The 16545-nt window shown below is 33.2% G+C and overlaps 1 long non-coding RNA gene across 1 annotated transcript in view; it reads left to right on the top strand.

Annotated features, from left to right (window-relative positions):
* Positions 1 to 16545, top strand: part of LOC122788513 — a 103780-nt gene that overhangs the window by 86342 nt on the left and 893 nt on the right. The window lies entirely within an intron of this gene.

Genomic DNA, 16545 nt, shown 5'->3' with positions numbered 1-16545 from the left:
TACTTCTCCATCAACAATCTCAGAGCAAACATCACATTTGTAGTGCTCTTTCCTGGCATGAAACCATACTGCTGATCACTAATCATCACCTCCCTTCTTAACCTATCTTCTACTACTCTTTCCCAAAACTTCATGAGTATTTAGAACAAAAAATAACTATGAAAAATTGAATAAAATTCTAAACGATATTAACATGAATTTTGCAACAAGACTAGACAGAATTGAATATGGTATGTATAACAAAATGAAGGAGTGTCAAAAATATTTTTTTTAGAAGTTAGGAATGAATAGTTAGAAACTGGAATTAAAGAGAAACATATAAATATACAGGAGTTATAAAATCTATATTTAAAAAGGAAATAAAGAGATGATAAAAAATTGGAGATCTATAACATTGAATAATATGTATTATAACATTTTCATGAGAATAATAACAAAAAGGTTACAAAAAAATGGATAGAATATATAACCAAAATGTATTTGGAAGAAGAGGAAAACTAAGTTGAGTTATTATGGGTAATAAGATAAATAATTGATGATAATTGATATCATAAATGAAAATGTAGAAGTAAAGGTTATGATAGGGGATATAAGTAAAGCATATGATAATATTCAATATAAATCATTATGGGGAATTTTGCAGGCATATAATGTAAGCAAAAAAATATTACAAGTAATAAAATCAGTTTATGAAAAGAACTATGTGAAACTAAATGCAAATGGCTGGCTTGGGAAGAAACAAAAATAGAATGTGGAATAAAGCAGGGATGCCCAGCTAGTAATGTAATTCTTTCATTAGGTATGAATGTAATATTGAATGAAATTAATAAAATATCAAGTAGTGGTGGATACAAAATTGATGAAGTAAGTACAACTGCCAATAAGGTATAATTATGCAGATGATATTGTACTAATTGCTAAAAATAAAGTATGGATAGAAGAAGTAAATGAAAAAATAAGTATACATTTAAAAAATGGTTTAAATATAAATAAAGAGAATAGTAAAGGATTTGATTTTGAAGATATGATAGGAGGTATTAACTTCAATTAAAAATATATAGATATATAAGGAATAATATTTGGAAGGAATGAACACAAACAACTACAATGGGATAATGTACTCAAAGAAGTAAAGGATATGAATATTTTTTTTTTTTTTTGGAAATCATATAGATTTTCATATAAAAAAGCACACTTGTTGAACACCATGGTAATAGGAAAAAATGCTTATGCTGCTAACATCTATATGACTCCTATTAAGTATGAAAAGGAACTAATAGTATTATAGTTTATTTCATATGGGGCTCTAGACTGAATCCAGTTGAGTGAGATTCTATATATGAAAGAAGATCAAGGAGGCATGGGTTTAATAAACCCAATAGTACATGCAGCATCTTTAATTTTATATAAGATATTAAATTAAATTATGAAGGTAAGTAAAACTTGATAGAAGTGGTACTATGTTATAAATACAAAGAATTGTGGAAAGGAATGTAAGTTAAAAAAGAAGTAAAATCATTGCAAATGAAGAAATGAAAGAGAACCAAAACAAAATTGTGTTATGGAAAATAAAAAAAAGAATATATGTGAAAAAATAAGAAAGGAATGGTACTTAAATATTATGAAAGCATTTTATTGCATTTATTTATTATTTATTTTATTTTACATTTGTTGACCGGGATAGTCAACTGGATATATGTCCATTTTCAGCAGAGGCCCAGGGAGAAAAGCTCCACATACCAAAAAAGAGACAGTACATACATCACTGAGTGACAAACTCAGGCAGACATGCTTAGAAAAATATAGACAAAGAATACAGGGAGATATCAATCTACACAATGTGAAGACTTACGTCTGATTGGCAGAGAAGTATCAGAAAATGTGAACATAGAATACAATCAAATTTCATAATTCACAATGCTTAGACATTCAAATGCTATGAGGCATAGATACTTGCTAAACAGCAGGTTGGGTAGCAAGACATGAATTAGTGAAGTTGTTAGCCAGGTTTAGAACAAGAGCACAGCCAATGAGATGTGAGGTATTTTTTGAGTTCTCTTTTAAATAGGGGTAGTGAGGTTTCCTTGGTAATGGTAGCAGGGAGTAGATTCCAGATTTTACGGGTTGAGTTGGTAAATATAGCATCACCTGCAGAGTTGTTGGATTTTTGGGTCAGTATCAATAGTTTATCAGCTGAGCATAATGGCCTGGGGACACTATGAGGGGTGATAATATTTTTGAGGGCAGGGGTGTTATCAGGTTGATGGAGTATTTTATGTGCTACTATAACCTGGTTGAACTGTAGAAGAATAGGATATTCTAGCCATCCCAGTGCTTTGAGGTTCTGGCAATGGTGGGTCCTAAAACCCATGCCAGTAGCAAATCTGGCTATATGATTGTAACATCCTTATAATTTGTTGAGATCAGTTTTGGATGAGTTGATGAGTAGAGGGGAGGCATACATAAGGGTAGAGAGGAGGTGTGATCTTGCAATAGCTACCCTAGCTAGGAGGGTGAGGAAAGGTTTGGCTCTGTACAGGAGCCAAGTTTTTTTGCTGAAAAACTTAATAGCGTGCTTTACATGTTCATCAAATTTAAGGTTGTTGTCTGTTATTACACCTACAAGCTTTGTATGGTCATCAGGAGAGAAAATGGTGTTATTGCTAGATTTGATGTTGAAGGAAGGAGGAGAAATTCTATGGTTAGGGGAGAAAAGTAGTAGCTTGGTTTTGTTAGGATTTAGAAGCAGGCGACAATTAGCTAGCCATGTTTCTATCATGCTGAAAGTGGTCTGGATGAGGGTTAGACGTTGTGTAGAAGAGGAGGCGGAGCATATTAGTGTTGAGTCATCTGCACATTGGATACAGGTGGCTCCTGGGATGGTGGTATGCAGATCATTGATAAAGATAGAGAAAAGAAGGGGACCTAGTATGGACCCTTGTGGGATACCTAGGGTTAGAGGAAGTTGGGATGACAGCTTGCTGTGCCATAAGACAGCCTGCTGTCTACCGTTTAGGTAGGAGTGAAACCATTGTATTGCGTGTTGGTCTAAACTGATGGTTTGTAGGGAATTGAGCAGTAGCTGATGGTTAACCATGTCAAAAGCTTTTGAGAGATCTAGGAAGGGTGCTAAAGATAGTTTGTTGTTGTTATGATGAAGACTGACGACATCAGAGAAAGATACAAGAGCCGTGGTGGTACTGTGGAATGGCCTAAAGTCATGCTGAGAGTTGGTGAGTTTTCTGTTTTGAATAAGAAAGTGCATGATTTGTTTGTGTATGCATCTTTCCATGATTTTAGCTAGTGGTGAAAGAATGGCTATGGGTCTAAAGTTAGATAATTCTGTAGAACTTCCTCCTTTATGGAGAGGTATAACATGTGATATTTTCCATATTGCTGGGATTGATCCTTCTGAGATGGATCTGTTGATCAGAATAGAAATGGGAAGTGCTATGGCATCAGCTGCTTTTTGAAGATATTCAGCTGGGAGGTGGTCAGCAGGTAGTGTAGTAGGATTTAGCTTTTTGAGTAAGGTCCGGATCAGGTTGGTAGGTATGGTTTGAAAGGTAAAGTTGGGTTGGGTGCTGGGTGGATCAGGGTTAGATGTGCCAGAGCTGGTGTTTGTGTCCAATGGAATGAGATGGGTAGCTAGAGGCTGGATAGTTTCAGTAAAGAAGGAGTTGAAACTGTTTGCAATTTTTACAGGGATTTATCAAGGGCAGCTGATGGGGTAGGAGTGGTGGAACTGCCTAGGTGGAGAAGATTGTTAATACCAGCTCAGAACACTTGAGGTTTTAGCTGATATTTTTGTTGTAGGAGGGTGTAGTGATTTTTTTTGTGTGTAACATAACAGAGTTTTTGGTCTGATTCCTTAGCTGCTAGTATCTTACTTGGTCCATAGTGGCTTTGGTAACATGCCACCTGGCCCATGCGTTGTTTCTTAGTTTAATTTGATTCATTGAAAGATTTAGAAATAGATAACAAAAAGGCCATAATGATAAGATATAATAACAATAAAAATATTAAAGAATGCAATGATTTTTTATGGAGATTGTCTGTTAGAAAATTGCCGGTTAAGGCAAATATGCCATGCAAGAAAAAGCAAGATAGAATATGTAATAAATGTGGAGAGTTTGAGGCTACTGAGCATTTGTTTTTCAAATGTGACAGAGTTAATAATTTGTGGAAAGAAATATGTAAACATAATAGGGTGAAATATTGTACAGAAAGTTATACCACAAAGGGAAAATGCAGAGGTTGCCTTTAAAATTAAAGAAAAAGATAAAGAAAAAGAAATAGATGGGGCAAGTGAAGTAGAGTTAGAGTGGCATGTGGTAAAAGGCAAGAAAAATTTTATAGGAAAAAAGGTTGGGGAGAGAAAAAGAAAGTTAAAAATATTATGGTAAGAGAAAACAAGAAAGGCAAGGAATAAACACATCAGTAATATTACTGTTCAATAAAGCTGAAAAATGTAGCTTTAAATGTGAACAGTATGAAAAATACAAAGAGGAGAATTAATGTTATGTACTAGTGTGCAGCTATAGATGCTCAAATAATAATGTTAGAAGACATTAGACTGTTAAAAGAAGAAAGGGTACAAATAGAAAGGATTTGGAATGGCACTGTTATTTGGAATATGGGTAATGAAATCTGTTTGGGTATATGTATATTGTGTAAAGAGAATATGAAAACATTAGATGTAACAATAATAGAACTAGGGAGAATAACTGTAGATGATCTGCAATGGAGGGTTATAGCCTTATATGCATATGTAACAAAAAAGAGAGAAAGAGGGAGAGAGAGAAACAATGTTTAAAATTACACTTAATTTACACTTAAAAGTACACTTAATTATGTTTGTGTGAATATGGATATAAAAATTGCAGGTGACTTTGATTGTAACCTAAGGATTAAAAAGAAGGACTTTGATGTTAAAACAGTTACAGAAATTATGAGTAGTGGACAATTAAAATATTGAGAAATAAACACTGGACATATAAAAGAATGAAATTAAGACAAAACTGATTACTTTTTAATATCAGAAAGTTTAAAAATTACTCAAAAAGGACTAAACTGTACTGGATTTTCTGATCATGTGGCTATTTGATTAAAAATTAATGAAAATGCGGAATACATTAAAATAGGAAAAGGAACAAAAATAATTAATGAAAAAGAATTGAATATAGGAAAAAGAAAGGAGCTTATAGAATTATTAGAATGAGGCCTTTCTATGAAAATTGGACTATGTGGTGGATACAATTTAAAAATAAATATAAAAAGGTGTTTTTTGAATGTGTAGAAGAGAAGAGAAAAATGAAAAAAAAAAAGAATACACAGTATTAAGTAAATAACTTTTTAAAGGTTTAGTAGAAAAGGATAGAATATTATATGAGAAAGACAGAGAAATACACAGAAGAAATTAAAAAAATAATAACTTGTTATATAAGCAAAAATATTCCTTACGAGGTAAAAGGAGGACGTAGCACCATATTTATGTAAAGTAATGAAAGATAAAAATAATATGAGAATTAAAAATAAAGAAGTGAAAGACGTTAAGAAGCAAGAAAGAATATGTGAAAAAATAAGAGCAACGTATTAGATTTATATGGCAAAAGAGAAGTCTGCATAGAACAAATTTATGATGGTGGGAGATTTAGTAAAGAAGATATTGAATATTTAGAGATAAGAATAAATTTAAAGGAGTTGAATGAGATTATGAAAGATATTAATATAAATTCAGCCAAGGCATTAGATGGGAGTAAATATAATATGTATAAAGAAATGGAAGACTTGCAAAAAATGATATTTATACAAGTTATGAATGAATGGATAGCAACAGGTATTAAGTATAAGGGCATTTGCACAGGGGTTTTAAAGTTTATGTATAAGAAAGGAAATAAAGATGAGATAAAAAAAATAAAGACTTATAGTGATAAACAATACAGACTCTATTGTTTATGAGAATAATAGCTAAAAGAATACAATGTAAAATGGAAAGGTTATATGATCAAAATGTGTATGGAAGAAAGGGAAATTGAAATCAAGATTTGTTGTGGTTAAGAAGCAAAGGAATTAATAACATTATCAATAAAGAGGAGAATTTATGTTATGATAGGTGATGTAACTAAGGCATATGATAATATCCAATATGAAGCACTATGGAGAATTATGCAGGAATATAACATAAGTGACAGAGTCTTACAAATTATTAAATCAATATATGAAAAAATATGTGAAATTAAACATAAATGGTTGGATTGGGGAAGATGTGAAAATAAACTGTTGAATAAAAAGTTTATCCATCCAGCAGTGTGATATTTTCATTAGTTATGAATATAGTAGCTGTGGAAATAAATAAAATGACAAATAATGGAGAATATAAAATGATGTAGGAGGTACAGATACCAATAATACATTCTTATGTGGATGACATTGTAATAATTGCTAAAAATAAATTATGGATGGAAGACATGAATGAAAAATTAAGTATTATACTTAAGAAAATTAGTTTAAGCATACATAAAGAGGACAGTAAAGTTTTTGGTTATGAAGGGATAATAGGAGGGGTAGAATATAATGAAAAGTTTATAGATATATTGGGGATAGTAAAGAAGACAATGAATATTTAGAGAAAAGAATAAATTTAAAGGATTTGGTAGAAGTGAATATAAACATGAGCAATGGAATAAAGTTATTAAAGGAATCAAAGAAATGATTGCTTTCTGGAAAACATATATTGATTTTCATATAGAAAGAAAGCACATTTGATATTTTTTTTTTTTGGCTTTTCCCGGTTAGGGGTCGCCATTGGCAGTAGATTTTTATGGTGCCAAGTTGCCAGCCGAATGCCCAACCTTCAGTGAAGGCACATCCATTCATGCATGTCTTTCGGAGGCCTCTCGACCACAGGGAGGACATGCAGACTCCACACAGAAGGCACTCCAGTTGAGAATCGAACAAGAGAACCTCTTGCTGTGAGGCAACAGTGCTATCGCTGTACCACCGTGGCACATAATACTATAATATTGGGTAAAATAGCCTATGTTGCAAACATTTATATGATACCTATAAAGTATGAAAAATAAATTATGATGACAATATTTTTATTCATCTGGGGTTTGAGATTGACCCCTGTAAAGACAGGAATTTTATATATGAAAGAAGAGCAGGGGGGCTGGGATTGATAAACCCAGTTGTACATACAGCCTCTTTAAACATGTATAAAGTATTAAAAGGAGTCATGAAAGATAATAAAAATTGGTAGAGCCAATAATGTATGGTAAATACAACCAACTCTGAGAAGAAATGGAAATGAAGAAAAGAAATAAAAGTGTCGTTAATGAAGACATGAGATAATTCCACAGTAAAATTGTTTTATGGAAACAAAAAATAATATAATAGAAAAGAATAGAAAAGAATGGTATGTTAATATTATGAAATCTTTTTATTTTGTTGATCAGTGGAAAGAGTTAGAAACAAGTAAGAAAAAACAACAATGATGAAATATAGAAATCATAAAATAATTAAATAATGTAATGATTTTTTGTGGAGGTTGTCCATAAGTTAATTACCAGTAAAAACAAATATGGCATATAAAAGTAAACAAGATAGAATATGTAATACGTGTAAATAGTTTGAAACTACAGAACATATTTTTTAATGTGAAAGAATCCAAGAGTTGTGGAAAGGAGTATGTAAACATGATTTGGTTAAAGTTTATTTGAAATGTTAAATATGGACATGATAGAATGGGTCTATATTAGAACACCGAACTTTCAAAATGTCGAGTGTTCTAATATTGACCCATTTTCAGCGAACGGGGAAAGAATTTGGTCGTCCGTTTCTGTTGCTTTGGTACTTTCAGCACTGTGGTGGAAAGTTAAGGTTTGGGTTCAGGTAAGTGTGCGATTGTGTGGATGTGAGGGTTAGGGCGGGTTAGGTGAGTTAGGGTTAGGGCGCGGGTCAGGTAAGTGGGCGATTGTGTGGACGTGAGGGTTAGGGTGGGATAGGTGAGTTAGGGTTAGGGCACGGGTGAGGTGACTGTGTGATAGTGACAGACCTTAGGGTTAGGGTTTGGGTTAATGTAAGTGGATAGTTAGTGGTGTATGTATAGTTTAGTGTAGGGTTATGTGTAAGAGTTTAGGTGTATGTGTGTGGATTGCTGTTTGTTTGGTGTGCTTGTGTTGTGTGTATGTGTTTTGAAAAAAAATGCTGTTCTGTATGTTGGATGTTTTAAATTTTCAATTAATAGGGTTCAATATTAGAACACTCGAAATTTTGAAAGTTCGGTGTTCTAATATAGACCCGATAGAATAAGGTTATTATGGAACAAGATCTCAAGAAAAGGTAAAGAAAATGGACAGAGTTATATTTTATATAACATGGGCTATATGGAACAAGAGCCTTAATGAGATCAAATACAATGGTAAATGGACATTGACAAGAATTATGGAAAAATATGGTTTTAGTTGTAGGTAAAAGGGTGGGGGCTTGTTATAAAGAAGTTGATGTTGTACTAAGTGATGTTATTTTTATAAATAATGTAAATATGCAAATAGTATGAAATGTATGAATGTTTACAAATAAAAACAATTACTTTTATCAAGATTAGTTGTGGTATATTTTACATCCACTTGCGCTACCACCAACTCAGGCAGATAGGGCTTATGGTTAACATCTCATCTGACGGATGATGCACTGAGGAGTGCAGCACCCTCCTTATGCTGCACTGCAGTGTCAGCAATCCATGTACCTGGTATGGGAATAGAAAACATAGCCTTTTGCACCAAAAGTGAGTGTGCTACCTGTTGTGTACTGGACCTACTGTTTCTTCTTTCTTAGGTAGTTACTAGGCATGAGGTCCAATAGTCCATTGAGGAGCCTAGCCCAAATTCCCAATTGCTACAAAGCACTATCTCGTTAAGTAACTTGCTTAACATCAGACAGTAGGCAAATGACCTAGACACTTGGTGTAGGAAGTCAGAGCATTAGGAAGGGTGTGAACACTCATCTCAGAAGCTTTTCCTGCAGCTAGTTCACTGAAATATAATCAAGACTGAAAGAATTGCTTGTCATACCAAGAATGGGGAAAATTACAAGTTACATTGGGACTTGGTATAATGGTTAAGGTGCTAGACTTGCCAATACAAGGTGCAGTCTTTGATTCTCAGCTTCAGGAAGGAACTTAGTTAGGCTTACAATGGTTTGCTAACAAGATTAGCCCAATAATTAGCTATGAATTATGGTGAGAGATTGGAATAATGGTTAAGCCTTTTACCTTACAAATGCAAAGTGCAGGGTTTGATTCTCACATAGGCTTAAATGGCTCATAAGGGCAGTTAGCCTAATACTAATCCATGAACCTATAAACAAGCAAAGATCTTGCTCTTCATGGAAGTATCAAGGTATCAGGACACATGATACATAACTGTTATAATCTGAAAGAAAAAAAAGGAAATGATATCTAGCTTTAAATACATTTTATTCCATTGAGTTGACTAACATTGCCATTTTGATGTTCTGAGAATCAAATAATTTCCTGAATGCTACTTTCGTTTCTTCTTCTTCTAAATGCTAGTTGGTGTTGTGCAGGATGAGCTTGCATAAATCAATGATTAGGGTGTGAGGAGGAATGAGTAACATGACTGGTATATCTTGTGTTAAGAAATTGGTTTAATGAAGGAACGAGACTATAGTGCAGAAGGCAGAGCAAAGAGCCCATTATAATGCACTATGCTTGCATGTGTTCAGGATATTTATGATTGTCAGAAATACAATTAATGCTAGATCCTACTAATTGAATTTATCATGCATGAAGAAGTCAGCACTTTCCGTGGTCACCTACTGTTATCTGATTTTTTTTATAGCCAGTATAAGAAAATCTCAGTTAATTGTTCTAGATACTTGGGAAGAAAGAAGAAATGTATCACTATATGAGTATTACTAAGCAGTGTGGGAATATCAGAAAGAATAGCCTCACTACCTCTGTTTGCTGATAGTTAAAATGGGTGAATGCTGCAAGTTACAGTAACTTTTGAAAGAATGGCCAATTTACTTGATTTACTGGATAGTCCCTTCTATGCATTTAGTTTCATAATGGGAGTGATTTCTTGATGTTTGATAGATTCTGTGAAATAGATTTCATATATTTAAAAAGTGTCATTTACATACAGCTCAGCAAAGGTATGATCTGTTCTTGCTTGTTTACTTGTTCATTGTATTTATGTTGCTTAGTTTAAGGGACATTAATATTTTCCCCAATTGTTTATAGGCATTTTATAGACAGGAACAATCTTGTCAACATAATAAAACAAATAAGTATTTACACAAGTGCCTTCATCAATTCTTGCTATATACATTACTAAAATGTATTAAATAGCCAAACAGTATACACTGGTCTTGGGAAATAGATTGCCATTTCTCTATTAATGAGTTTAATTTTATCCAAGAATTAACATTCTGTGGTTACTTTGTGTTCTTAATGGCAGGCATTGCTTTATGACACACAACAGAGACAGCATTTTAAATTCTGTAAATTAATGCACAACCTAATTTTTTCTTATAGTTTGTAGTCATTTTCCTGGCCATTGTTAAGAAGCTATAGAAAAGTAGGAACTGATTTGGAGCATTAAACAATGACAAAGGTTTAGTCAATGTAAAAATATTAGACTACAATGCCTTTGGGAATATTACTTTCTTCCCAAAAAAGGCTGAAGAACTTTGCAGTCCTAAACCACATGCTGCCAATCTACTTTAAGGATTCACACGCCCAGAAACAAATGCATGTATTTTAGTATATAATTTCAATTTTATATGGTTAAGATAAGTGATCTATGTAGAAGTTCCCAAGAGAATAATCTCCAAAATAATGATGACATAGTTTATGATGATATTAAAATCAATTTTTGCCACTGTAGTTAAAATTTTGCCACTCACTTCAAGATCATAATCTCAGTAGTTACCTGTGAAATGAAATTTATAGTCCTTAATTGTTTGCTATAGTATGGAAAAATATGATCCCCCTGTCTCATAATTTTCTTAAATATTGTTTATGAACTCAAAAATAAGTGCATATTTAAAAAACATATATATGACATTAAATCAATTTTAGAGATTAAGATGCATATGTTGGATTATACTATAATCAAATTTTCCATATCTAAATCATATTTCTGCATTAAATAGATTGTATTAAACACCTTTTTCTCATTTAACATTTGATTTTAAAAGATCATTTTTTCTTTGAAAGTTCAGATTATCTGTAAATTCTGGTATAAACGCCATAGGGAATTATGTGTGTTTCTCTGTGAATTTATATACAACATTTCTATATGTTTTAATATATTGTTTTATGTAAGTAGTATCTATTGCATTATTAGTGCTTTTTAAACAAATATTTATTTTTTTAATAGCCACTTCATATTATTATTATTTGTATATGTTGCATTGTGATATTTTTATTTACTTAACCAAATGGTTTCATGCATTTTTCCCAAATGGATGATAATCAGAATTTCACCATACAGTTTATATTTTAACAACTGAAGATACGGCATATGTTTTAGGTCAGAAAATCCTATTTCATCATATTTCCCTTCTCTTACATGATGCCCCAAAACTATTGTAAGATTGTGTGGTGCCATAAGAACTTAAAACCAATGCCATCAGATAGTTTAATGTGCTCTTTATAAAGGAGTAAAAACGTCTGTATAATGATTAACAATTTGGGTAAAATAAACATTTTTATTAAGTTTTACTTATCTTCCATAGAAAAGAACAACCTATTTCATTTATTTACTATTGTTTCAATACTGTCTAAAATCTTTTTTGTAACTTAGTGTTACTATTTCTTTAAAATTGCATGTAAAAGTATGTCCTAATATTTAATCTCTTTACTATCCCACTTGCATTCACAATTAAGTTCCATCAAATTATTTAACTATTTGCTAGTTGGTTTTATTCTAACAGAACTGTAGGCCTAGCATCAGGTCAAAATATTTTAAAGATTTTTTTATATTTATTGCTGAAGAATCAATATTGCCTATTGTTAAATGTATCATTGGCAAATGACTGACTGTTGCAAGTATAGTGTTCTTTTATTTTAGATATTCTTTTATCATTGTTATTCTATGCAATTGTCTAGAGGCTGAATAGCCACAGTTAATAATATAGGAGCAAAGAGACAGCTGTGTTTTGTGACCTTGGTTCTCTTTATTGATTGATAAATATAAGATCCTAGTTTAACAAATGAGAATGAATTTTAATTAAGATGATTAATATAAGATGTAAAATTACTTGGAATGCTATATATTTAAAGTGCTTTAGTTAAATAAGACCAGATAACTGAATTAAAAGCTTTATCAAGATTCAGGCTAGTTATACATAGTTTTCATTTATTTTTGTTAGCATAACTCTTTAACACCCATGTGATGTGGAATGTCACACCCCTAGCAGCTTACACAGACCTTACTTTCTTGATCATTTTTTGAAAATACAGTTAAAAAGAATAACATAAAAAATAGAAATATTTTGATAACAATAAAAGTTAAAAAAATGCACACATAGCAATGTTATCAGTAACAAGTGTTCTGTACAGTGATAATAGCCAGTGCATTCATACTCTTTCTATAAATATTATAACATATTACAATGCATATGAATCCCAAATTGTATTTTTGCAAAACTTTTATAAACAAATGTCATACCTTTGAAACAGTACAACCTAGACATTTATTATTAGAACACTTTTGCTAACCAGACATAAGCTTTCACATGGCAAGAAGAAATTCCATTAAAGAATACATGCTTATTAAGATATTTACAGCAATATGAAAACATATGCTTACTTGTAAACTTAACAATAAAAATACTCAACCTCCCTGTCAGTTACCCCCTACAACAAACCCACTCCTCAATTTAATAATGCAGAACTACTCATAACACTACTCCAAGTTAACAAACACAAACACATATATATAGTTTCACTCTACATCCCCCCAGGAGATAATGTATCCACACTCGAAGACATCCTCTCTTGGCTTACCAACAACATTAGTAATGAGACTATAATCTTAGGTGACATGAATATTAACTGGACCTCCATTCAGTCTCCCACAAACTCACTTAACATCAACCTACATAACTTCTCACAACTAATCACCTCTATTACACACCCATCAAAAAATCTCTCTATTGGCAGTATCCTGGACTGGATCTTAGTCTCTCATCCCCACTATTTCTCAGACAGTGGAACTCTTCCCGATCCCCTTGGTGACCATATACCCATCTTCACTTACCGACTCTCATTAATCCAACATCATACCCATAACTATATTACAACACGTAATCATAAAAATTTTAATCCCTCAACCTATACTAACTCCCTAAAAACAATAAACTGGAATTGTCTAAAAATACTACCCTTAGATAATGCTGTTGCCCACTTCAACACCACATTCCTAAAACTACTAGACTTCCATGCTCCTCTAAGAACAAAAAGAATAAAAACTAAAACTGCTCCATGGCTCACCAAAAACACACTAGCTACTATGCGGAAAAGAGACAAAGTCTGGGCAAAATACCAGAAAAATAAGACCCCCCTCATCCATAATGAATATAAAACACTTAGAAACAGGGTAAAAAAGCTTATCATCTCTGATCGACAAAATTACTTCTCCACACTTCAAAACAACAACAAAACAAATCCTCTAAAATTCTGGAAAGGCATCTCCACTCTACTTCATCCCAGTAAAACAGTCACCCCAACCCCTGACCCTAATGCCACTGATATAAACTTAGCTACTCAATTCATTTCTTTTTTCATTGAATCTATTTCCAAATTAACCTCTTCTTTCTCCAACAACACACACTCCAACTCACCTCCATCCTATCCCAACTACACTCAACCCAACACTATTACCAATGCCACACTCATATCTACTAACTCTTTACCATCCACCACCTCTCCTACTCTCATTCCCTCCTCATCTTCTACACCCCCTCTAATATCCACCTGCTCTCCTACTCTCTCTTCCTCCTCATCCTTTTCAACCCCTAACACCCCCTCTCTACACTCCCCTCCATTCTCACTAAAACCTATACCCACATCTACCATACAAAAACTCCTTCAGAAAATAAAACCATGCACCAATGCTCCTGATGACATTCCTTCTTACTTTCTTAACTCAGCTGCTGAAGCAATTGCCTACCCCATTAGCATACTAATCAACTGCTCAATTCAAGATGATATAGTTCCCCAAATCTGGAAAAAGGCCTTCATCATACCTTTACATAAAGGTGGCAATAGCAACAATGTTTCCAACTTCCGCCCCATTGCTATCCTATCTCCCATCTCTAAACTCCTGGAAAGGTGCTTCCAACTTCAACTCCTACAATATCTCATAGATAATAACCTACTTTCTCCTACACAACATGGATTCAGACCAAATCACAGCACTATGACAGCACTCCACTCCTTTCTTGAAACTGTAAATAATGCCCGAGACTCTGGCCTTATTGTTTCAACCCTTCTACTTGACCTCTCTAAAGCCTTTGATACTATATCACATAACGTGCTTCTAACCAAACTCTCTACACTTAACCTATCTTCCTCTACTTTGAACTGGTTCTCTAGCTACTTATCTAATAGATATCAAGCAGTAAAATGGAAAAAGGCAACCTTCTCATTTCTTAACACCCCGACTGGTGTCCCCCAAGGCTCCATATTAGGTCCCCTCCTTTTCAATATATTTATAAATGGTTTCCACAAAGTTATCCCTCTCTCCAATATCATCCAATATGCAGATGATTCAACCATTATCTGCACTGCTTCAACTATCCCTACTCTCATAAAGCTAACTCAGGATGCTTTTTCTACCATTGAACTATGGATGAAAACAAATCACCTAGCACTCAACACCTCTAAATCCAAATTAATGATATTCATCCCTTCTAAACTCAACTCTCTCAATACAAACACATTCTCTATTACTAGTGAGAATAACACTCCACTGGAACTAGTGACAGAGACCAAATTACTTGGAGTCCAAATTGATAACCAACTAAAATTCAACTCCCATCTACAACTAAATATTAAAAAAAACATCAAAAACTAGGGATGCTCTATCGACAAAAGCACTACCTTACAACTGCCACTAAAATCACTCTTTCTACTTCCTTTCTTATTCCCTCCCTTCTCTATGGAGCTCCACTACTAACTAATCTACAAATCTCCCTGAAAAAACAACTTTCCTCCTGCTACAATAAAATCGCCAAGTTTGCTACCAAACAAAAGTCTTACACCCACCACTGCTCCTCTCTCCAACAACTTAAATGGCTAGAACTACCCAATCATCTCACCTATGCACAACTATCCCCTGCACATAAACTTATTTTCAACCCCTCCCTCTGTCTCTCCCTCTCTTCTGTGTTTAAAATGCACACACCTGATAGAATATTAAGGTCCAACAACCAAAATCTATTAGAAGTGTACAAACCAACCTGTCCCCCAGGCAAATATCTTCTCTCACATGGGTTAACTTGTCTCTGGAACTCTCTACCTCCATCTATCCGTACTACCTCTAACCATTTTATGTTCAAAAAATCTCTTCATTCACATCTACTTTCCCAGTGGGAATGCTCTTGCTCCCACCCTACTTAACTACACTGAACATCCCCATTTCCTCCTACTCCTGCTTACACCCTTGATTTCTCTCTCTCATTATCCATAGCTCCCACTTTCCTGTTATTACTATAGAATATGTAAGAATACTCTACACTCTACCTTTCATATGGAGAACTCTCTTTATGAAATAACTTTAGAAGAATTTTGAATTTATGTATAATCCCTTTTAATCTGCTCTCAGTTTTAACACTGTTAAACTAATTGCAATTGTTGTGCATTGCATTTGTATTTGTCTACTTGAGATTTTTTATAATGTTTAAGTATGTCTAATACCTACTGTAATCTATATTGTCTGGAGCTTTTCTCCCCAGGACTCCATTGAAAATGGGTTCATTTTGGCCCAATGGACTATCCTGGTAAACCAACTGCAAATAAATAAATAAACAAATAAATAAATAAATAAATAATGATATATATCTCTAATGATGTGCTATTTACAGTGCAAATATCAAATATAGTTTTCTTCAATAACATCTAAGTTTTCATTTTATGTTATGCAACAGTTTGTAAGTCACTTGGTTTTTGAAGTATTAATTACATATGAAAATATTGTTTATTTTTATCATTACTAACAAATAACTAGCGATATCTCAGTTACAGCTTTATATAAATTGACATTGATAATAAATCCAACAAATGTCCCTGTCTCCCACCACAGCATATCACACCATCCCACTCAATATCATGTTGGGCTCTCATTTATAAAAGCATGGACAGAAATATGAAAATATGAATAATTAGTAATAACCACTGATATGTTTCTCTACTGCAGTAAATCCTAGATTAACAATCTTAGTGCAGTTTTGTTAATGATACTTTGCCCTTTCTAATTATGCCTATTATTAGCTGGTAAGTTGCTTAGT

This window comes from Protopterus annectens, chromosome 1.part2 (assembly GCF_019279795.1).
Source record: "Protopterus annectens isolate FY-2018-M chromosome 1.part2, PAN1.0, whole genome shotgun sequence".
Classification (NCBI taxonomy): domain Eukaryota; kingdom Metazoa; phylum Chordata; order Ceratodontiformes; family Protopteridae; genus Protopterus; species Protopterus annectens.
Note: the sequence above shows the minus strand (reverse complement) of the source record. Positions and strands in the feature narration are given on the sequence as shown.